General features: G+C 48.2%; 1 protein-coding gene across 1 annotated transcript in view; it reads right to left on the reverse strand.

Annotated features, from left to right (window-relative positions):
• Positions 1-25,390, reverse strand: part of LOC119954765 — a 108,757-nt gene that overhangs the window by 22,653 nt on the left and 60,714 nt on the right. The window lies entirely within an intron of this gene.

Genomic DNA, 25,390 nt, shown 5'->3' on the forward strand with positions numbered 1-25,390 from the left:
TCCAATAATGCTTGAACAAAGGAGATTACAATGGGATGAGAGAAGAACTAGCTAAGGTAGACTGGGAGCAAAGACTTTATGGTGGAACAGTTGAGGAACAGTGGAGAACCTTCCAAGCGATTTTTCACAGTGCTCAGCAAAGGTTTATACCAACAAAAAGGAAGGACGGTAGAAAGAGGGAAAATCGACCGTGGATATCTAAGGAAATAAGGGGGAGTATCAAATTGAAGGAAAAAGCATACAAAATGGCAAAGATTAGTGGGAGACTAGAGGACTGGGCAATCTTTAGGGGGCAACAGAAAGCTACTAAAAAAGCTATAAAGAAGAGTAAGATAGAGTATGAGAGTAAACTTGCTCAGAATATAACAGATAGTAAAAGTTTCTACAAATATATAAAACAAAAAAAGAGTGGCTAAGGTAAATATTGGTAATTTAGAGGATGAGAAGGGAGTTTTAATAATGGGAGATGAGGAAATGATTGAGGAACTGAACAGGTTTTTTGGGTCGGTCTTCACAGTGGAAGATACAAATAACATGCCAGCGACTGATAGAAATTAGGCTATGACAGGTGAGGACCTTGAGTGGATTGTTATCACTAAGGAGGTAGTGATGGGCAAGCTAATGGGGCTAAAGGTAGACAAGTCTCCTGGCCCTGATGGAATGCATCCCAGAGTGCTAAAAGAGATGGCTAGGGAAATTGCAAATGCACTAGTGATAATTTACCAAAATTCACTCGACTCTGGGGTGGCCCCGGCGGATTAGAAATTAGCAAACGTGACACCTCTGTTTAAAAAAGGAGGTAGGCAGAGAGCGGGTAATTATCGGCCAGTGAGCTTAACTTCGGTAGTAGGGAAGATGCTGGAATCTATCATCAAGGAAGAAATAGCGAGGCATCTGGACAGAAATTGTCCCATTGGGCAGATGCAGCTTTGGTTCATAAAGGGCAGGTCGTGCCTAACTAATTTAGTGGAATTTTTTGAGGACATTACAAGTGCGGTAGATAACAGGGAGCCAATGGATGTGGTATATCTGGATTTCCATTAAGCCTTTGACAAGGTGCCACACAAAACGTTGCTGCATAAGATAAAGATGTATGGCATTAAGGGTAAAGTAGTAGCATGGATAGAGGATAGGTTAATTAATAGAAAGCAAAGAGTGGGGATTAATGGGTGTTTCTCTGGTTGGCAATCAGTAACTAGTGGTGTCCCTCAGGGATCAGTGTTGGGCCCACAATTGTTCACAATTTACATCGATGATTTGGAGTTGGGGACCAAGGGCAATGTGTCCAAGTTTGCAGACGACACTAAGATGAGTGGTAAAGCAAAAAGTGCAGAGGATACTGGAAGTCTGTAGAGGGATTTGGATAGGTTAAGTGAATGGGCTGGGAACTGGCAGATGGAATACAATGTTGACAAATGTGAGGTTATCCATTTTGGTAGGAATAACAGTAAACAGGATTATTATTTAAATTATAAAATATTAAAGCATGCTGCTGTGCAGAGAGACCTGGGTGTGCTAGTGCATGAGTCGCAAAAAGTTGGTTTACAAGTGCAACAGGTGATTAAGAAGACAAATGGAATTTTGTCCTTCATTGCTCGAGGGATGGCGTTTAAGACTAGGGAGGTTATGCTGCAATTGTATAAGGTGTTAGTGAGGCCACACCTGGAGTATTGTGTTCAGTTTTGGTCTCCTTACTTGAGAAAGGACTAACTGGCACTGGAGGGTGTGCAGAGGAGATTCACTAGGTTAATCCCAAAGTTGAAGGGGTTGGATTACGTGGAGAGGTTGAGTAGACTGGGACTGTACTCTTTGGAATTTAGAAGGATGAGGGGGGAATCTTATAGAAACATATAAAATTATGAAGGGAATAGATAGGATAGATGCGGGCAGGTTGTTTCCACTGGCAGGTGAAAGCAGAACTAGGGGGCATAGCCTCAAAATAAGGGGAAGTAGATTTAGGATTGAGTTAAGGAGAAACTTCTTCACCCAAAGGGTTGTGAATCTATGGAATTCCTTGCCCAGTGAAGCAGTAGAGGCTCCTTCATTAAATGTTTTTGAGATAAAGATAGATACTTTTTTGAAGAATAAAGGGATTAAGGGTTATGGTGTTCAGGCCAGAAAGTGAAGCTGAGCTCACTGAGCTAAATCGCTGACTTTTAAAGCAGACCAAGCAGGCCAGCAGCACGGTTCGATTCCCATATCAGCCTCCCCGGACAGGCGCCGGAATGTGGCGACTAGAGGCTTTTCACAGTAACTTCATTGAAGCCTACTCGTGACAATAAGCGATTTTCACTTCATTTCATTTTAGGGGCTGGTTTAGCTCACTATTTATGCCTCTCCAGTTTAGATGCAACCCGTCCTTCTTATACACCTGCCCTGGAAGAACTCCCAGTGGTCCAGATGACGGAAACCCTCCCTCCTGCACCAGCTGTTTAGCCACGTGTTTAGCTGCTCTATCTTCCTATTTCTAGCCTCTGGCACGTGGCACAGGGAATAATCCCGAGATTACAACCCTAGAGGTCCTGTCTTTTAACTTTCTGCTCGCTCCCTGAACTCCTGCTGCAGGACCTCATGCCTCTTCCTGCCTATGTCGTTAGTACCAATATGTACAATGACCTCTGCCTGTTTGCCCTCCCTCTTCAGGATGCACGCTACCCGTTCGGAGACATCCTGGACCGTGGCACCAGGGAGGCAACATATCATCCGGGAGTCTCTTTCACGTCCACAGAAGCGCCTATCTGTGCCCCTGACAATAGAGTCGTCTACGACTATTGCTCTTCTGCGCTTTGACCCTCCGTGCTGAACATCAGAGCCAGCTGTGGTGCCATTGCTCTGGCTGCTGAGAGACATGTTTTTTACACCGAGGGTGATGAGTGCCTGGAACGCGCTACCGTTGGGGGGGGGGGGGGGGCGTTGTGGAGGCATACATTAATGCCGTTCAAAAGGTATGTTGACATATACATGGATAGGATGGATATAGAAGGATACGCAGAAGGAAGTGCTGTGAGCTTTGGCCAGGGTTGGTATCATGGCCGGTACAGACTTGGAGGGCCGAAGGGCCTGTTCCTGTGCTGTATTGTTCTTTTAACCCATTCTTTGTGTATTCCAAATGGGAAGGCAAATCCACAAAAATCTGTCTGGGTTCTGTACAGGAAACCTCTTTACTTCCCTTTGTCTCTACTGGAGATGGCAATTGGGTTGCTATCTGGTAACAGGGCGGGCGGGGTACCATTGTCTCTTTGAGAATTGCCCCAGAATCATATATACATCGTCACGCAATCACCGATGTTTCATAACCCTTATTGTGGACAAAAAATATCAAACACACTAAACTAAACACTAGCTTACAAACAAAACCCCAATATTCAATTCTAAAATGGTGTCACACATCCAATGGGCGATGCTACAGTTGTATAGAACCTTGGTAAGGCCGCTCTTGAAATATTGCGCACAATTCTGGTCGCCACACTACCAGAAGGATGTGGAGGCTTTGGAGAGGGTGGAGGTTTACCAGGATGTTGCCTAGTCTGGAGAGTGTTAGCTATGCAGAGAGGCTGAATAGACTTGGACTGTTTTCATTAGAACGATGGTGGTTGAGAGGCAATCTGATAGAGGTCTACACGATTATGAGAGGCATGGCTAGAGTGGATGGGCAGGACTCTTTCCCAGGGGAGAGGGGTCAGTCACGAGGGGGCATAGGCTTAAGGTCCGTGGGGCAAAGTTTAGAGGAGATGTGCGACGCAGGTATTTTTACACAGAGGGTGGCGAGTGCCTGGAACGCGCTGCCGGGGGGGGGGGGGGGGGGGGGGGGCACGTCTGCCAGGGCAGGGCCAAACCCATGACCATCCACGACATGGTGGTTAGCATAAATGCTTCACAGCTCTAGGGTCCCAGGTTCGATTCCCGGCTGGGTCACTGTCTGTGCGGAGTCTGCACGTCCTCCCCGTGTGTGCATGGGTTTCCTCCGGGTGCTCCTGTTTCCTCCCACAGTCCAAAGATGTGCGGGTTAGGTGGATTGGCCATGCTAAATTGCCCGTAGTGTCCTAATAAAAAGTAAGGTTAAGGGGGGAGGGGGGTTGTTGGGTTACGGGTATAGGGTGGATACGTGGGTTTGAGTAGGGTGATCATTGCTCGGCACAACATTGAGGGCCGAAGGGCCTGTTCTGTGCTGTAATGTTCTATGTCTATGACAGCGACTAACCCTGCCCTTAGGACAAGACACATAAAAGCTCTCAGTCCCAGCCAGATCCCCACCCCCTCTTCCCCCCACAACCCTGAAAAAAGCTTTCCAGAAAAACGACCCTCCTCTCTTCACCAAACAAAGAGGATTGTCTCACTGAACCTAGCTCAAGCGGGTCCATCAAGCTGCAGCCCTGCCCCTACCACACTCCAGTTCACTAGCTGAAAGTTTACAGCTTGCAAAGGTAACCCAGGGTGTATGCTCAGAGAACAATGAAAAATGACACCCCACCCCCAGCTGCGGAAGAGTAACCAAAGGCCATCACCCGTACAATATTTAAACCCAGGGCGGGACGGCGGCGCAGTGGTTAGCACTGCTGCCTCATGGCTCCGAGTTCGATCCGTGCCCAGGGTCGCTGTCCGTGTGGAGTTTACATATTCTCCCCGTGTCTGTGTGGGTCTCAGCCCCACAACCCAAAGACCTGGAGGGCAGGTGGATTGGCCACACTAAATTGGGTCGGGATTCTCTGACCCCGCGCCGGGGTCCAGCGAATGGCGGGTTCCAGCGTGACTCAATGGGCCCCGGGGCTGGCCGAATTCTCCGGCCCACGATGGGCCAAAGTCCCGCCCATTTTATGCCAGTCCCGTCGGCGTAAATTGGAGTAGGTCCGTTACCGGCGGGACCTGGCGGCGCTGGCAGGCTCTGGGGTTCCTGGGGGGTTGCAGGGAGATCTGGCCCCGGGAGGTGCCCCCACAGTGGCCATCCTGCAGTCGGCGCCCACTGATCCGCGGGCAGGCCTGTGCCATGGGGGCACTCTATTGTCCCATACCGGGGGCCGTGGTCCTCTGCCATTCCAGGTGCGGAAGCAAATCCCTCTGCGCGTGCGTGAGGAGGCCCTTCGGTGCCGGTTGGCGTGGCGCCAAGCCCCTTTCCCGCCGGCCGGCGGGACGCCAAGCACTCCGGGGCGGGCCTCGCCCCTGAAGGTGCGGAGGATTCCACACCTTTGGGGCGGTCCGACGCTGGAGTGGTTCATGCCACTCCGTCTCGCCGGGACCCCCCGTCCCGCAGGGGAGTATCCCGCCCCCCGGTATTTATAATTTATGAAAAAAAGACAAACTCCCCTCCGGGGCGATATATTCCCCATACTGTTACCCTGACCACTACCCCAACAACCATCGCACCATCAATCCCAAACACACAAACTACAATCCCTCCCAATCATCCCCAATAAAGTTACAAGCAAATCAATTCAATCCAGCCCATGTCCCTGCTCCTTGACAAAAGCCCCCTCTTCCAACATAATGAAAAGATGATCTTTTGACTGAAAAGTCACTCCCAACCTGGCCGAGTATACCATTCCAAACCTGACTCCACTCCTGAGTAGCGCCTTCTTTCACCTTATTAAAAGCCGATGCAGTCGCTTCAGTATTCCCTGACCTGAAGGGCCAATCTTACAAGTCTACTTCTGACTAAGTCACCGGAGGAGGGGGAAACTATCTTCCTGTAAGACACAGAATCAGCTCTCCCTCGGGGAAAGATTACTGGTCCAGGTCTTAAACAGTTAAACAGATTTCAGTTACCTCCCGAGTGGAAGATTTTTCAGAAATGTTGCTCAGGACTAAATCGTCTACTTTTGCAACGTAGGTCTTTGTCATCTAAGACATGAGCGTCTAGGCTCTAAAACGTATTCAAAGTAAAATGCACGGTTTATATTGTTTTAGTGGGAATTGATTAAAATATCTCGAGTATAAAATGCAACGGTACAAAGTTTAAAAGTAACTTGTTAACAGTCTTTTGTTGTCTGCCAACAGATGATCTTCTTCAAGAGAAAAAGTTATATCGAAACATGGAAATCCACAAGTATCTATAAAACATTTACCGAATACATTTCTTATCAGAGTAATAGGTTTGTAGAAGTGGATTTCATTTGGAACTTAACTGATAGGGTTAATATAACAGTTCTGAAAAGCTCTGTGAAAGAGATGTCAACAGGTCAAGGGATGAAATAAAGGGAGTGTGTCTGACCGGCATCTGTAAAAGCAAAGATGTCAGAAGGTTATGGGATGGAATATAGGGAGTGTGGCATTGGTACTAATTAATGTTCTGACCGTATCTGTAAAAGCAAAGATGTCAGAAGGTTATGGGATGGAATATAGGGAGTGTGGCATTGGTACTAATTAATGTTCTGACCCGTATCTGTAAAAGCAGAGAGGTCAAAAAGGCAAAGAATGGAATGAATGGGAACCGTTACTTTATTGCAGATAACATAATTAAGCTCGTTTGACCAGTTGGAACAATTAAACATTGAAATGTAAGAGGGACTGTCTTTGGAGTGAGTTGACCCATATGGCCATGGGATACAAAAACCTTTGTATTAATATTGATAGTGACTTGTGCTAATGATTATGTCAAAAATAACCTCCCGACCTCGAAGAATAATTCCATATATGTACATGTTCTGGATCCTTGCCAAATCATAGGTGTATCTAGGAATTTAAAGGGACCACCCCTAAGCTGTAAGATGTATAAAGATACCGTCCTTATTCTGGGATTTTGGCACTTCTCGAAGGTGGTTACCCGACTGCTTAGAGATTTGTCCCGGCCGTAAATAAACGAATATTCGTTACTGACGTGTTCGAGTGTTTTACTTCTGGACTGACGATCAGATACGTGAAAGCGCAATTCACATTTGGTGGCCCGTACGGGGATCTCCAGAGGGGTCTGCGCAACTAACCGGCGTAATCGACTGAGCTCGTTCAAAGTAGAGGACGAATTTGGCCCCCAACGTGAGTAAAAATTTCTTTTCCACCTTGGTATTCGCCTACTACTAGTTTGATCGTTGCTCAGCCTTGCCGTTGGTTTGTCGAGAAGCCTCTGCGAGATCCAGGTCAGTCCAGCGAACCCGTTTTAAAGAGGGTAAGTGAGTGAACCCTGTGGTTATCGTCTCTAGGGGCAGCCTGAGGAGCCGCCGTGATTCCAGGCAGCGTTCGCTGGAGTTACGGACGGGGTTGTCAGGATTGCTAGGGGACGGTTAACGGGCTGTGGGCAGCCTGGGACTGCCGCCGTGATTCCAGGCAGCGTTCGCTGGAGTTACGGGCGGGGTTGCCAGGACTGTTAGGGGCAGCCTGAGGAGCCGCCGTGATTCCAGGCAGCGTTCGCTGGAGTTACGGGCGGGGTTCTCAGGACTGCTAGGGGACGGTTAACGGGCTGTGGGCTCCGGACGGGACTGCCGCCGTGATTCCAGGCAGCGTTCTCTGGAAGTTACGGGCGGGGTTCTCGGAGCTTATCCCCCGGTATAACCCATACTTTCACCGAAGAATTTTACCTACTTACCCCTTAATGGCAATTGTGTTCGGGGTCCTGCGTTATTAAGGAAGTGAAGTAAGCTAATAACCACTTAAAATCTGGTCTTCTTGAGTTGTATTAGCTGTTTAAACTCGGCTGCTTTCCTTGTCTTTCTCCAGCAGGCTGCGTCTCTCTCTCTCTCTCTCTCTCTCCTGTTGCTGTGACAGAGTGCTGCTGCTTCTGCTCCCTGGGTTTATATTCTCTTTCGAAGAGTTATTAAGTTTTAACGACTGTATTGTATATGGGCTTGTTTCACTTTGATAGTTTAAAAGTATCTTTGATGTAAACATCTTACTACAACTAATTATTCATTTCAGGCATATCGTCTCCTCACAGATTCGATTTAAAAAATTGCTTTCGTTTTAATAGTTAACTTTTATTTCTGTGATTACACATCGTTTAATTTTCCAATTGTCTACCGAATTAGATTTCCACCATGGGTAATACGGTAGACACTTGTAATGACTCGGGCAGTGCGCTCCAAACTCTGTGTGAACAATACCCTGAACATTCTAAGCAACTCCGACAATTGTCGGGGGCCCTCCATAAGAGCCTAGGCGAAGATAAATGGCCTCTGGGGGGACCTAAAGATTTGGGTCCTGTCCTGGAGGCCCAACAAGTAATCTGGAAAACCAATCGCGGTTCCACCGCAAAGAAATTAATTGCCTTGTGGAGGGAATACTGTCAGTCAGTGAAAGATGCCTCTATACTGGCTAGCTGGCAGGCAAATGCCTCAAAATTGGGTATTGGCCTCACCAAAGGGGGAATTGTTAAAACAGTAGAGGTCTTAAAGAGGGAATGTAAAGAATATAAAGAACGTAAGACTGCTATTCCTCCCCCGGCGCCGGTCAGCAATGCGAAGCAAGGTTGGGAGGAAGGGGACGATGGGGATGAGGAACATCTGTTCAATTGCGGGGGACGTCAGAAGCCTCCCCAGTCTCCACCTAACGCGCCCATTCAGAATCCACCACCTTATGCACCACCGCCCCAACCAGCATATCAACCCCCGGCCATGAGTACAAGGTCGAGAACAAGGGGAAAAGGGAGACCATTCATGCAATTAGTCCAGTTAAAGGAGCAATTGGGAAAACAATTAGATAGTCTTTTCCAAGACCAGGATGAGGACGAGGAGGTACCTCCTCCTCCTCCTCCTCCTCCTCCACCAGCCCTCGACCATCCCTCACCCCCACCACGACAGATGCCAATGCGCCAGGTGCCAAATCCTGCCTATGACCCTAATGCAAACGCGGGCAACCCTAATGCTGAACGTACCATGAATATTTATTTTCCGTGGAAACCCAATGAGATCATGTCCCTATTGGCTGGAATACCTGATAGGAAAGTGTCCCCTAGTGCCTTTGTTGACCAACTCCAATGAACAATTCGTGTATATGAGGCCGAAGCACGAGACTTATGGGCCTTGGTCCAGCGGGTCTTGCGCCCAGAGGAACACGTTCGCTTCTGCAATGTCTTACAACAGCAGAATCCTACTATTACCCTCCCTGTGTCTTTAGCGTCCCTTAACGTGCTCCACCAGGCGGACCAGCTACGCCAAGATGCTATTTTTGCTGCCTTAGACACTACTCTTCAAAAGCCTGTAGATATTACTAGAATACTTGAGACCAAACCCCGCAAGGATGAGGAAGCCGACTCCTTTTTAGAGCGTTTTAATGAGGCCTACCGTAATCAAGCCGGAGACGCTAATTACCGTGCTGGCAACAACAGCCCACAGTATTGTGCCATGCTCTTGAGCTGCCTGCCCATCTCCTTATCAGATGCAATTAAGACTAACAATATGGATTGGTCCGATAATAGTCCCACCCAAATGGCACGAGCTGTGAGGTACTACTGGAAAAACAGCTCACCTGAGGGTCCGTCTAAAGTAACCCCTAAAATTAAGACTGAGTATGTCCTTAGAAAAGACGCCCAGGAGGTTCCAACACCCTCCCGGGAGCCTGATAACACGGGCTGCCAGGTGGCACCTCAGTGCCGCGCCCCTGCTTGGGTGACCCCACAGGGTGGAGGATATACCCCCCATCCAAACGGGCCACAAGCACCGCTCTATGGGCCTCCGTATGCCCCCCCGGGAGCAGCGGCGGCCTACGCGCTACCCCCCTTTTATCCCTATGCCACACCCTACCAGTACCCCCCCCTTCCCCCATCTCCCTATTATTCACCAGCGCCGACCCAGGTAGCACCTACCCCCGCACAACCACCACAACAGGCAAGGCTCTGTTATAGTTGTGGTCAGCCAGGGCATTATGCTCGTAACTGTCCCACGCACCCTAACCACGGCGGAGGGGGTCGTAGAGGGGGAGGACGGGGCAGGGGAGCGCCCGCAGTGGCTGCTCCAGTCACTACTCCGTTCACTCAGAATAACCCCTTCCAACAAAACTGACAGTCGATGTTGCCTTCTCGTTTAACCTCCCCTGATTCTGAACCTGTCCTTTCTTTAACCATTTACGGTCACTCTTACCCGTTTCTCATAGACACGGGCGCTACCATGTCTTCTGTACAGGCTCACCTCAACCTTCCCCTCTCATCAGAGACCCAGCAACTATCTGGTTTCCAGGGACAGGTAGCTAGTTACCCCATTTCTTTCCCTGTGCCCGTTTCCTACCAGGGCTACACCCTCCAGCACCGATTTATTGTTACAACCGGACTAGATTGTAATCTACTGGCCCGAGACCTTCTCTGTGCCTTTGGAATACATCTTGAATATGGGGATAACGGGATCACTGCCCATTCACCCAGCATACCACGCCAGTTGCTCACCCATGTGCACCCGCAATGGTGGGCACTTCATTTGATGCCTGAGCGGTTGTTCCATGTCACGCTGGCTTACGACTCGACCGGAGCCGATGAAGGCCTGGTCGATTCTTACAGCCCTCATCTTGAACAAGAATTCTCAGTCACCCTTTTTGCTTCTGTGAGCGGGCCCCAAGGGACTGCGGATGCGGCGCAAGTGCCTACCTGGCTATGGCGCCAAGACGGGTACACCGCCCCGCATGTCACCCGCCATGTCCACTACCCCCACCATGCCAAGGATCTAGGGCCTATGGTCCGACAGGCGTTGGACCAGTCTGACCCCTCTCTTCTGGAACCCCAACTTCTCCCTGGCGGTCTCACCATTACATACATGTCACAACCAGCTACATCCCAGTCCATTCTTTTACACCATCGCGCCCGGACCGATGCGACTATTTCTCCCCACGTATGGGCTGCGGATAAGTTTGATGTTGGTCTCGTCCCTACCCAGCCTATTACTATTCCTCTCCTCCCCGATGTTCAGCTCCCTTCGATCCGCCAATATCCCATTAAGGCACAAGCTCGCCACTCCATCGATGCACTCATAGCTAAACTTCTCGACCAGGGCATCCTAGTTCCTTGTCAGTCTCCGTGCAATACCCCCATCCTAGCGGTGCCCAAACCTGGGAAACCAGATCAGTACCGCCTCGTACAGGACTTACGTGCTATCAATTCTATTGTTCAACCTCTCCACGCCCTTGTTCCTAACCCTGCTCATATTCTCGCCCAGGTCCCTGCAGATGCACTATTTTTTTCCCTTGTAGACCTCCAGCATGCCTTTTTCGCTCTGCCACTCGATCCATCATGCCAGTATCTCTTTGCATTCACTTATAATGGCCAACAATATACTTGGACACGGTTGCCTCAAGGTTTTATTCACTCTCCCACTCTTTTCTCCCGCTGTCTCCAACGCCAACTACAATCCCTCTCCTTCTCCCAGGGCTCCACTTTTGTTCAGTACGTCGACGATCTCTTGATCGCTAACCCGACTGAGGAGGGATGTCGGGCCGATACTCAACTTTTACTCAATTTTCTGGCTTCCCTTGGTTACATTGTCTCTCCCTTGAAGGTTACGATTGCTCAGCCTACTGTTAAGTTCCTAGGTGTTAGGATATCTGCCACCTCTCGTTCCTTAGATCCAGACCGGATCCGCCCTATCTGCGATTTCCCACCCCCAACGACGGCCAAGCAGCTCCGTCAGTGGCTCGGCATGGTCAATTATTGCCGTCAGTGGATCCCGAATATTACTCTGGATTCCCGCCTCCTTACCCCCTACACCAATGAACCCGGTACTTTTTCCTTGTCCTCGGAAGCCGCACTGGCCTTTAACCGCCTCAAGGAGGCACTCCTCCAGGCCCCTGCCCTTGGTCGACCCTTATATGATCGCCCTTTTCAGCTCTATTGCACAGTCCTTGCCGACTGCGCCACAGCTGTCCTGACCCAACGCCACGGCGACCGCTGTCGCCCGGTTGCATACTACTCCTCTAAACTCGATCCGGTAGCCCTTGGCTATCCTATCTGTACCCAAATTCTTGCAGCTATCTACAACAGCCTGCAATCGGCTGCTAATATTACCCTCCAACAAGATATCACTGTCTATAGTTCCCATTCTGTTACGGCCCTTTTGGGACAGCTACAGACTCAGCATCTCACGATGGCTCGTCAGAATAGATATGAGATTGCTCTCCTTAATAACCCAAAGGTCCAGTTTGCCCACTGCACCACTATCAACCCTGCTAACTTTTTGACGCATCCTCCCACAGACATGCTCGACCCAACTCATGACTGTCTGCAACTGTTGCAGGAAGTCTCCTCGGTTCGAGACGACCTCTCCGATATACCCCTCCCAAGTGCAGATTGTTCCTTTTTCACCGATGGAAGTTCTTCCGTCGGCGAAAGGGGGGATAGACAATCTGGCTATGCAATCATCGATCAAGACGGTGACGTAGTAGAAGCAGCAGCATTTGAAGTTCCCTTTTCTGCCCAACAGGCAGAATTGTTTGCGTTAATACGAGCATGCATATTGGCACAGGGGAGGAAGGTTAATATTTATACAGATTCCCGATACGCCTTCGGGGTAGTACATGATTTCGGGCAATTATGGAAAAACAGAGGATTTCTAACCTCCGCTGGTACACCCATCTCACACCAGCAGTTAGTAACCCAGTTATTGCAGGCCCTTATGCTCCCAGACAAGATAGCGGTGATAAAATGCGCAGCGCATACAAAAGGCACAGGACTGGTGGAAACGGGCAACAGGAGAGCGGACGAGAAGGCAAAAGAAATTTCTAAATCTGGCAAACTAATGGTGCCTAGAATGATGAGGCAGACTAAAACCCCCTCGGGAAAGTCCCCCTCTGAAAAACCTATGCCAACCATTGCTGACATAATCCAAATGCAGGAGGACGCTCCTGCAACTGCTGTAAATATGTGGAAAAACTTAGGATGTATATATGATATCGAAAATAAGCTGTGGGTCACCCCGGTAGGACAAACATGTATGACCGATGCATTAGCAGCCTGGGTGACCGAATGTGTACACTTTGCAACTCACTGTGGAGCTCGTGCCACAGGGGACATATTGTTAAAAAGCTGGTGGCACCCACGACTGCAAGAAATGGCCCAACAAATTAGCAGTCGGTGCCTAATCTGTCAACAGCACAACCCCGGTAAGGCCGTCCCCTGTGATCCTGGCACAACCCCCTTACCTGAGGGTCCATTTGAGACCCTGCAAATGGATTACATTGAGTTGGAAAGATGTCAATGCTATAAATATGTGTTAGTCATTGTGGACACTTTTAGCAAATGGATCGAGGCCTACCCGACTACGGATAACAAGGCCTCGACAGTAGTTAAGGTGTTAATGTGAGAAATTGTTCCGCGATTTGGAATTCCAGCCCGGCTGAGCTCTGACAATGGTCCCCACTTCATAGGTCAGATCAATAAGGAATTCTGTGCTCTGCTAGGAATAAAGCAACAGTTTCATTGTGCCTACAGACCACAAGCCGCTGGAGTGGTGGAAAGGGCTAATCAGACTCTAAAGACTAAACTCGCTAAACTACAAGCAGACACTGGGGCCACTTGGCTCAAACTCCTGCCTTTAGCACTCTTCCAGCTACGTGCCACTCCCGCAGGAAAAACTCGCCTAAGCCCAGCAGAAATACTATATGGCAGACCCTTTCGAACGCCTTGGGACAGCAGTGTTCCACGGAATGTTCAATTCCATTACATGACTACCGAGATGCCTAATTATATATTAACACTAACTAGAATTTTGAAAGGATTACACTCCCGAGTTCGTGCCACCCAGGAAGAAGTCCCCTCCATTACTCATGACGTCTCCATCAACCCTGGGGATTATGTCCTAATTCGAAATTGGACACGTAAGGGTTTGGAACCTCGATGGGAGGGTCCCCTACAGGTTCTACTCACTACCCCCACTGCAGTAAAAGTGGAGGGCCGGAACGCATGGGTACATATGCACCATTGTAAGTTAATTAAGTATCCATGATGTTCTAAACTTTTCCTTTAAGTCCTAGGAACACGAGTACCAGGATGAAGTCCCTCTTCACCGTCACAATACTCGCCACCCTGCTCTCTCTCGCTGCATCCGGAAGAAGGAGATGCCCGTATGGAAGCCGACGTCCACCCCTGTGCCGAGAAGGAACCCCACGATGTGGAACAACGACAGGTCTCCGATGGATCACCACCCCTATCAACACCTGCCCGACCACCGTTCATCCCGACGACCAGAAGCCCCGATTCCTGACTACGTACATGGTTCTGATCTACGATCGCCGCACATGCCGGTGGAACCACCGGTGCATTGATAAGGACAGGGTACAAATTTTACCATCAAGGACTACTCACCCCTACTCGCCTTCCAGAAGGAAGCGGGCAACGCACCATGTAACGGCAAATTCTTTTCTGTTTATGTCCTATGTCTATGCTAAGAAAGTGGGTGTCTCCTCTTGCTGGGTATGTACACAGGTCCCGACCCATGCCCATGGAGGCGTTCCCTTGATATCTGTTCCTTTCTCGATCGAACAGACGGCTGAATGGGTTATATTCCAGAACAGGACAGTAACTAGTCACTCTGCCTTACCAACCAGGGCCTCCAGGTCCTCCTCTGTAAACCACAGGGAAGCAGCCCAAGAATGGCTGAGTGCCGGCTACCCTTTGCGGGATTTCTTTGGCTGGCGACAGCCATCTTACTCAGCAGATCGCACACCCCCGTTCTTCAATATCCAGAACCCCCAGACCGGAACGGTCTGCTTACTCCGGGAAGTACGAACTCCTGGAACATATGTGTTAGGAACCAGTTCATGTAAGTACACTTTTGGTCTTACTGACTGGAAAGGCCACGCCATCATCAATAACATTATCAACCACACAGGGGGCCCTGATTGGACCCAAATATGGACCTCCTCGATGGTAACTAGCCTCACCTCCTATAATGGCACCTACTTCATTTGTGGCCATAAGGCTTACCCCTGGCTCCCCACTGACTGGGCAGGGTCGTGCTACTTGGGTTTCGTTGTTCCGGGTACTACACACTATGCCCAGCTCGAACATCATCCCCACTTTCGAGCCCCGAGGTCAGTACCACCGTGGGAGGTGGTGACTTCCCTCTTATGGCCCCAAATAGGCGCCATCTGGTCCCTCAAGAAGTACGCGCTCCTCCGCGACCTATTGGAACAGGTTGCAAATGACACCACGGAGGGATTTAGTGAACTCAGTGCAGAGTTGGTAGCCGTACGAACGGTAGCCCTACAGAATCGCATGGCCCTGGATTATTTACTAGCCAAAGAAGGGGGGACCTGTGCTATCATAGGGACCGAATGTTGCACTTACATTCCAGACAGTTCAGAGAATATCACGCGTCTGGTAACCCATATCAGAGATGGAGTACAGCGCTTGCGACTCGCCGGTCAGGCTGACTGGTGGAGCTGGATGTGGTCCAATTCTTGGGCCACTTACCTATTCCATGGGCTCATTATCTTCGTTACCATCTGTTTGTTGCTCTGTATCATAGCTACTGGTGTGAAATGCCTATGCAACCGTTTGGGTGCCACTGCATTACCACAGATGCTTCAGAGATCCGCCCTAGACGAAAAAGAAACACTGGTTCCACCTACCCCTGACCTATATGAGGAAGTGGCATCCTGCCGGAGCCTAGTAGAGGAGGAGTACCTCCGCCTCGCTCTCATTTCCATCTAAAGTATCCTGAGTGTTATGTGATCAAGGAATGATCAAAGGGGGGAATGTAGAAGTGGATTTCATTTGGAACTTAACTGATAGGGTTAATATAACAGTTCTGAAAAGCTCTGTGAAAGAGATGTCAACAGGTCAAGGGATGAAATAAAGGGAGTGTGTCTGACCGGCATCTGTAAAAGCAAAGATGTCAGAAGGTTATGGGATGGAATATAGGGAGTGTGGCATTGGTACTAATTAATGTTCTGACCGTATCTGTAAAAGCAAAGATGTCAGAAGGTTATGGGATGGAATATAGGGAGTGTGGCATTGGTACTAATTAATGTTCTGACCCGTATCTGTAAAAGCAGAGAGGTCAAAAAGGCAAAGAATGGAATGAATGGGAACCGTTACTTTATTGCAGAGATAACATAATTAAGCTCGTTTGACCAGTTGGAACAATTAAACATTGAAATGTAAGAGGGACTGTCTTTGGAGTGAGTTGACCCATATGGCCATGGGATACAAAAACCTTTGTATTAATATTGATAGTGACTTGTGCTAATGATTATGTCAAAAATAACCTCCCGACCTCGAAGAATAATTCCATATATGTACATGTTCTGGATCCTTGCCAAATCATAGGTGTATCTAGGAATTTAAAGGGACCACCCCTAAGCTGTAAGATGTATAAAGATACCGTCCTTATTCTGGGATTTTGGCACTTCTCGAAGGTGGTTACCCGACTGCTTAGAGATTTGTCCCGGCCGTAAATAAACGAATATTCGTTACTGACGTGTTCGAGTGTTTTACTTCTGGACTGACGATCAGATACGTGAAAGCGCAATTCACAGGTTCACACTCACCGTCTCAAGAGGCTGGTCTGGCCGACAAAAAACAGGCAGTTGAACAGAACAGTGACTCCATCCTCTGACAGGGACAGAGTGAGAGTGCTGCCTGTGTGAATTTATCCCTTTTTTATACTTTTCCCTTCCTATTGCTGATGTAACCGGGTTTGTGTCTTATCCCGTTAATGAGCTCTTCCTTTACAATTTTGTGACCTGACTTGGTCTTTCTGACAGCCTGTCTCTCAAGGCTGATCAATGTTTCTTTTATTACTAGTTTGAGTACAAGAAATGCCTCGTCACATGCTCAGTCCACAATTACGGATGACTTCAACTTTATCTCTTCGGTGTCAGGAGTCTTTTGATATATAATGAGAAGTTAACTCTGATGTTCGAAGAGGTGGCGACCGAACTGCTTTCCGGTTTTGCTGCAGCCATTTTGTTGTAAGGGATTTATGGCCTGTCAAATCAAGGACAATGGGTGCCTTGCGTGTTTAAGAACGTGTGGTTTTGCTCAGTGAGCTAGACAGCTGGTTTGTGATGCAGAACAAGGTCAGCAGCGCGAGTTCAATTCCCGTACCAGCTTAGCCGAACAGGCGCCGGAATGTGGCGACTAGGGGCTTTTTACAATAACCTCATGCTTGTGACAATAAAAGGTTATTATTATATGACCCTGACTAGTGTACGGATGTGCGGTGTGTTTCTCTATAAGTCTATATTGGGGCCTCACGGTAGCATGGTGGTTAGCATCAATGCTTCACAGCTCCAGGGTCCCAGGTTCGATTCCCGGCTGGGTCACTGTCTGTGTGGAGTCTGCACGTCCTCCCCGTGTGTGCGTGGGTTTCCTCCGGGTGCTCCGGTTTCCTCCCACAGTCCAAAAGATGTGCGGGTTAGGTGGATTGGCCATGCTAAATTGCCCGTAGTGTAAGGTTAATGGGGGGATTGTTGGGTGACGGGTATACGGGTTACGTGGGTTTAAGTAGGGTGATCATTGCTCGGCACAACATCGAGGGCCGAAGGGCCTGTTCTGTGCTGTACTGTTCTATGATCTATGATCTATGTCTAGTGGTTTCTAGCAGGCGCCTGCTGCTTGCATTTAGGTCAGGCCTATTGTGTCAGTCTGGAATTTGAATTTCTATGACTGTGTGGAAGTGGATTTCATTTATCGTCTTGTTATAACCTTGCTGTCTGTATGTAATATTAAGGTTCTGAAATATATCTGTGACCCTCAAGTAAAAGGATGTTAAAGGGTTAAGGGAATGAAATGAGAACAGCTCTCTGTATTTGTTAGTGCAGAGACAGCAAAGATGAGTGTGTAAAACCTTGTCAACTGAGACAATGGGCATTGGAATGTGAAAGAGCTGACTCAGGAGCATGGGAGAGAAGGAGATAAGGAAGTTGGACCTGATTGACAGATAGGATAAGAAAACCTTTAGCAGCAACAGTTATGTCATAGTCACCAGCCTACCTCGAGGATAATAATTCCATATAAGTACATGTTCTGGATCCCTGCCAAATCATTGGTGTATCTAGGAATTTAAGGGGACCACCTCTAAGCTGTGATTGTATAAAGAGACAGTCCATACTTTGGGACTTTGGCACTTCTCGAAGGTGGTTCCCCGACTACTTAGAGATTTGTCCCGGCCGTGAATAAACGAATATTCGTTACTGACGTGTTCGAGTGTTTTACTTCTGGACTGACGGACGGCTATGTGAAAGCGCAATTCACAACTGGTTATGTGTTAGTCTGAATCTCGTGGTAATTGTAATAGCCACCACACCGCTTCGCCAACTCTGCTCCTGATGATGCTTCCTTCCCACCTTGAGTACCGATTCACTTCCATAATAATCTTTTTATTAGTGTCACAAGTTGACTTACATTAACACAGTAATGAAGTTACTCTGAAAATCCCCGGGTCGCCACACTTTGGTGTCTGTTCGGGTACACGGGGGGGGGAGAATTCAGAACATCCAGTTCATCCAAAAGCACGTCTTTCAGGACTTGTGGGAGGAAACCGGAGCACCCGGAGGAAACCCACGCACACACGGGGAGGATGTGCAGACTCCGCACAGACAGTGACCCAGCCGGCAATCAAACCTGGGACCCTGGAGCTGTGAAGCAATTATGCTAACCACTACGCTACCGTGCTGCCCACCCTCCAGGAAACATTCCAATCTCCCATATAGGGAACCTAAGCTTCCAGGGGACCTTTGCCCTTATACCACCTTAATATTTCATTTGCCAGAATAATATTTTAATAAATTTAGAGTACCCACTTAATTTTTTCAAATTAAGGCGCAATTTAGTGTGAGCAATCCACCTACCCTGAACATCTTTGGGTTGTGGGAGTGAGAGCCACGCAGACACAGGGAACATGTGCAAACTCCACACAGACAGTGACCTGGGGCCGGGATCGTACCTGGGTCCTCTGTGGCTTGAGGCAGCAGTGCTAATCACTGCACCACCGCGCCGCCCCCCAGCCCCGAATAACATTTGTACACTTGCACCTTAGCTATAACCCAAATCCCTTTTCCACCGCCACTCACCTCTTCATTTTGTCCTGATTATAAATTTCACCACATACCGGCCGGGATTCTCCGAGCCCGCGCCGGGTCGGAGAATCGCCTGTGACCCGGGAAATTCCTGCCATGCTGCTCCGATGCCGGGATGAAAATCGGCACCAATCGCGCCCGCGTGTCGACACGGCGCCAGTCGGGGGCCGCTAAAAGAGGTCCCCACGGCGAATCTCCACGGTCAATCGGCCGAATTCCGCAGAGTCCCGCCGGCGTGGTTCCAATCTGGTATCACTCTGGCTTGTAATGCAAAACAAGTATCCAATTCTTTTTTTTTCCAATTAAGGAACAGTTTAGCGTGGCCAATCCACCTAACCTGCACATCTTTGGGTTGTGGGTGACATGGAGAAATGGACAATCTCTTGGGGCCGGAATCGAACACAGGTCACAGATCATAGAATTTTCAGTGCAGAAAGAGGCCATTCGGCCCATCCAGTATGCACCGGCCCTTGGAAAGAGCACCCCACTTCAGCCCATGCCTATTCCCGTAACCCAACCTATCCTTTTTGATACTAAGGGACAATTCAGCATGGCCAATCCACCTAACCTACACCTCTTTGGACTGTGGGAGGAAACTGAGACACCCGGAGGAAACACATGTGGGGAGGAAGTGCAAACTCCTCAGCGCCATGAGGTAGCAGTGCTAACCATTGAGCCACTGTGCCGCCCCGCTTCACAGCACTGTTAATGACCCCTTCCACTACTTTACTGATGGGGTGGTAATTGGTCATGTTGGATTTGTCCTGCTTCTTGTGTACAGGACATACCTGGACAATTTGCAACGTCGCCGGGTAGATGCCAGTTTTGTAGCTGTACTGGAACAGCTTGGCTAGAGACGCAGAAAGTTCTGAAGAACAAGTCTTGAGCTATTGCCAGAATATTGTCAGGGCCCTGTGGTGATTGTAGATCTGTGTAGATGCAATACAACTGAGTAAGCACTAGAGGGAGCACGGGAGAGCTATAAATACAGAGGAACAGGAAGTGAGGACACACTTCACAGAAGGGAGAACTGGGAGCAAGACACACAGGCAGGCAGCATTGAGGTAGCTGTAAGTTGAGCACTTACAGAAGACAGAACAAACTCACAATAAAGCATCTTCTCCAACTTTGAGACTGCGAGCTTTATTAAGACACAAGGAACAACACAGGCCCCATGGATGTAGCAGTATCCAGTGCCTTCAGCCATTTCTTGATGTCACACGGAATGAATTGAATTGACTGAAGACTGACATCTGTGATACAGGGCAACCCCAGAGGAGACCGAGATGAATCATCCACTCGGAACTTCTGGCTGAAGATTGACAAAATCCATCATTGAGGATGGAGGTATTTGTGGAGCTTCTTCCTCCAGTGAGTTCTTCATTGTCCACCACGGCTGGATAGAGCAGGACTGCAAAGCTTAGATTTGCTCAGTTGGCTATGGGATTGCTTAGCGTTGCCTGTCAATTGCTCATTATGTTCTTTGGCACACAAGAATGCCTGAGTTATAGCTTCACCAGGTTGATACCTCATTTTTAGATATGCCTGATGTTGCTCCTGGCACGCCCTCCTGCACTCTTCACTGAACCGGGGTTGATCCCTTGGCAGTAATGGTGGAGTGGAGGTTATAGATTGTAGTTGAGTACAGCTCTGCTGTTGCTGATGGCCCACAGCGCCTCATGGATGCCCAGCCTTGGGATGCTAGATTTGATCGAAGTCTATCCCATTTAGCACATAACACAATGGAGAATGTGATGTTTGTCTCCGCAAGGACTATGTGGTGATCATTCCTACGGCCATGGACAGATGCATCTACGGCTGGCATGTTGGTGAGAATAAGGATACATTTATATATCCCCTCTTGTTGGTTCCCTCACCATCTACCACAGACACAATCCAGCAGCTATGTCCTTTAGGACCAGAGCCAGCCTGGTCTGTGGTGGTACTACCGAGCCAATGTGATGGGACATTAAAGTCCCCCCATCCAAAGTATATTCTGCACCCTCACCACTCTCAGTGCTTGTTCCAAGTGGTGTTCAACATGGAGAACTTTAAAAAAAATTGTTGATGGCATATGGGCCAGATCCCAGATCGCCCTCCATTTCGGAGGACATTTGCGAGTCAGCCACATGGCTGTGGATCTGGAGTGACACATGTAGGCCAGGCCAGGTAGGGACAACTGAAGGAAATTAGTGAACCAGATGAGTTTTTGCAACAAACAATAATGATTCCACGGTCATCATTTGACTTGCAAATCAAGATATTTATTGAATTCAAATGTCACCATCTGCCCTGGTGGGATTCGAACCCGGGTCCCCAGAACATTATTCTGGGGCTCTGGATTACTAGTCCAGTGACAATAGCACTATGCCACTGCCTTCCCTACTGCTTCATCAGCTGAGGGGGGTTGGGAGGGGGGGGGGGGGGGGTCATGAGACTTTAGAATCAATGTTGAGGACTCCTAGGGTAACTCCCTCACAACTGAGTTATTAGCTCTGGGTTTTACCCGTGCCACGTGCTAGCGAGTCGAGGAATAGGGAGAGAGAGTATTTGAACACGTGGCTGCAGGGATGGTGCAGGAGGGAGGGTTTCAGATTCTTGGACAATTGGGGCTCATTCTGGGGAATGTGGGACCTCTACAAACGGGATGGTCTACACCTGGATCAGAGGGGTACTAATATCCTGGGGGGGAGATTTGCTAATGCTCTTCGGGAGAACATAAGAACTAGGAGCAGGAGTAGGCCATCTGGCCCCTCGAGCCTCCTCCGCCATTCAATGAGATCATGGCTGATTTTTTGTGGACTCAGCTCCACTTTCCGGCCTGAACACCATAACCCTTAATCCCTTTATTCTTCAAAAAACTATCTTTACCTTAAAAACATTTAATGAAGGAGCCTCAACTGCTTCACTGGGCAAGGAATTCCATAGATTCACAACCCTTTGGGTGAAGAAGTTCCTCCTAAACTCAGTCCTAAATCTACTTCCCCTTATTTTGAGGCTATGTCCCCTAGTTCTGCTTTCACCCGCCAGTGGAAACAACCTGCCCGCATCTATCATATCTATTCCCTTCATAATTTTAAATGTTTCTATAAGATTCCCCCTCATCCTTCTAAATTCCACCGAGTACAGTCCTAGTCTACTCAACCTCTGCTCGTAATCCAACCCCTTCAGCTCTGGGATTAACCTAGTGAATCTCCTCTGCACACCCTCCAGTGCCAGTACGTCCTTTCTCAAGTAAGGAGACCAAAACTGAACACAATACTCCAGGTGTGGCCTAACACCTTATACAATTGCAGCATAACCTCCCTAGTCTTAAACTCCATCCCTCTAGCAATGAAGGACAAAATTCCATTTGCCTTCTTAATCACCTGTTACACCTGTAAACCAACCTTCTGTGACTCATGCACTAGCACACCCAGGTCTCTCTGCACAGCAGCATGCTTTAATATTTTATCGTTTAAATAATAATCCCATTTGCTGTTATTCCTACCAAAATGGATAACCTCACATTTGTCAACATTGTATTCCATCTGCCAGACCCTAGCCCATTTACTTAACCTATCTAAATCCCTCTGCAGACTTCCAGTATCCTCTGCACTTTCGCTTTACCACTCATCTTAGTGTCATCTGCAAACTTGGACACATTGCCCTTGGTCCCCAACTCCAAATCATCAATGTAAATTGTGAACAATTGTGGGCCCAATACTGATCCCTGAGGGACACCACTAGCTACTGATTGCCAACCAGAGAAACACCCATTAATCCCCACTCTGCTTTCTATTAATTAACCAATCCTCTAGCCATGCTACTACTTTACCCTTAATGCCATGCATCTTTATCTTATGCAGCAACCTTTTGTGTAGCACCTTGTCAAAGGCTTTCTGGAAATCCAGATATACCACATCCATTGGCTCCCCGTTATCTAATGCACTGGTAATGTCCTCAAAAAATTCCACTAAATTAGTTAGGCACGACCTGCCCTTTATGAACCCATGCTGCGTCTGCCCAATGGGACAATTCCTATCCAGATGCCTCGTTATAGGGAGGGTTTAAACTAGTTCAGCAGGGGATTGGGAACCTGAATTGTAGCTCCAGTAGAAAAGAAGTTGAGAGTAGTGATGTCATGAGTAAGGTTTCAAAGTTGCAGGAGTGGACCGGCAGGAAGGAAGGTGGTTTAAAGTGCATCTACTTCAATGCCAGGAGCATCTGGAATAAGGTGGGTGAGCTTGCGGCATGGGTTGGTACCTGGGACTTCGATGTTGTGGCCATTTCGGAGACATGGATAGAGCAGGGCGTGGAATGGTTGTTGCAGGTGCCGGGGTTTAGATATTTCAGTAAGCTCAGGGAAGGTGGTAAGAGAGGGGGAGGGGTGGCATTGTTAGTCAAAGACAATATTACGGTGGCTGAGAGGACATTTGATGAGGACTCGAATACTGAGGTAGTATGGGCTGAGTTAAGAAACAGGAAAGGAGAGGAGAGGAGAGGTCACCATGTTAGGGGTTTTCTATAGGTTTCCGAAAAGTTCCAGAGATGTAGAGGAAAAGATTGCAAAGATGATTCTGGATAGGAGCGAAAGTAACAGGGTAGTTGTTATGGGGGACTTTAACTTTCCAAATATTGACTGGAAACGCTATAGATCGAGTACTTTAGATGGGTCCATTTTTGTCCAATGTATGCAGGAGGGTTTCCTGACGCAGTATATAGATAGGCCAACGAGAGGTGAGGCCGTAATGGATTTGATACTGGGTAATGAACCAGGACAGGTGTCAAATTTGGAGGTAGGTGAGCACTTTGGTGATAGTGACCACAATTCGATTACGTTTACTTTAGCGATGGAAAGGGATAGGTATATACCGCAAGGCAAGAGTCACAACTGGGGGAAAGGCAATTATGATGCGATGAGGCAAGACTTAGGATGCATCGGCTGGAGAGGAAAACTGCAGGGGATGGGCACAATGGAAATGTGGAGCATGTTCAAGGAACAGCTACTGCTTGTCCTTGATAAGTATGTACCTGTTAGGCAGGGAGGAAGGGGTCGAGCGAGGGAACCATGGTTTACTAAAGCAGTTGAAACACTTGTCAAGAGGAAGAAGGAGGCTTATCTAAAGATGAGACGTGATGGTTCAGTTAGGGTGCTTGAGAGTTACAAGTTAGCTAGGAAGGCTCTAAAGAGAGAGCTAAGAAGAGCCAAGCGAGGACATAGAAGTCTTTGGCAGGTAGGATCAAGGATAACCCTAAAGCTTTTTATAGGTATGTCAGGAATAAAAGAATGACTAAGGTAAGAGTAGGGCCAGTCAAGGACAGTAGTGGGAAGTTGGGCGTGGAGTCCAAGGAGATAGGAGAGGTGCTAAATGAGTATTTTTCATCTGTATTCACACAGGAAAAAGACAAAGTTGTCGAGGAGAATACTGAGATACAGGCTACTAGACTAGAAGGGCTTGAGGTTCATAAGGAGGAGGTGTTAGTGATTCTGGAAAGTGTGAAAATAGATAAGTCCCCTGGGATGGATGGAATTTATCCTAGGATTCTCTGGGAAGCTAGGGAGGAGATTGCTGAGCCTTTGGCTTTGATCTTTAAGTAATCTTTGTCTACAGGAATAGTGCCAGAAGACTGGATGATAGCAAATGTTGTCCCGTTGTTCAAGAAGGGGAGTAGAGACAACCCCGGTAACTATAGACCAGTGAGCCTTACTTGTGTTGTGGGAAAAGTCTTGGAAAGGTTTATAAGAGATAGGATGTATAATCATCTAGAAAGGAATAATTTGATTAGAGATAGTCAACATGGTTTTGTGAAGGGTAGGTCGTGCCTCACAAACCTAATTAAGTTCTTCGAGAAGGTGACCAAACAGGTGGATGAGGGTAAAGCAGTTTATGTGGTGTATATAGATTTCAGTAAATCGTTTGATAAGGTTCCCCACGGTAGGCTATTGCAGAAAATACAGAGGCATGGGATTCAGGGTGATTTAGCAGTTTGGATCAGAAATTGGCTAGCTGATAGAAGATGGTGGTTGATGGGAAATGTTCAGACTGGTGTCCAGTTACTAGTGGTGTACCACAATGATCTGTTTGTCATTTTTATAAATGACCTGGAGGACGGCGTAGAAGGATGGGTGAGTAAATTTGCAGATGACACTAAAGTTGGTGGAGTTGTGGACAGTGCAGAAGGATGTTACAAGTTACAGAGGGACATAGATAAGCCGCAGAGCTGGGCTGACAGGTGGCAAATGGAATTTAATGCAGTAAAGTGTGAGGTGATTCATTTTGGAAGGAATAACAGGAAGACAGGGCTAATGGTAAGATTATTGGTAGTGTGGACGAGCAGAGAAATCTCGGTGTCCATGTCCATAGAACCCTGAAAGTTGCCACCCAGGTTGAGAGGGTTGTTAAGAAGGCGTACGGTGTGTTAGCTTTTATTGGTAGAGGAATTGAGTTTCGGAGCCATGAGGTCATGTTTCAGTTGTACAAAA

The sequence above is a fragment of the Scyliorhinus canicula genome, chromosome 20, assembly GCF_902713615.1.
Source record: "Scyliorhinus canicula chromosome 20, sScyCan1.1, whole genome shotgun sequence".
Classification (NCBI taxonomy): domain Eukaryota; kingdom Metazoa; phylum Chordata; class Chondrichthyes; order Carcharhiniformes; family Scyliorhinidae; genus Scyliorhinus; species Scyliorhinus canicula.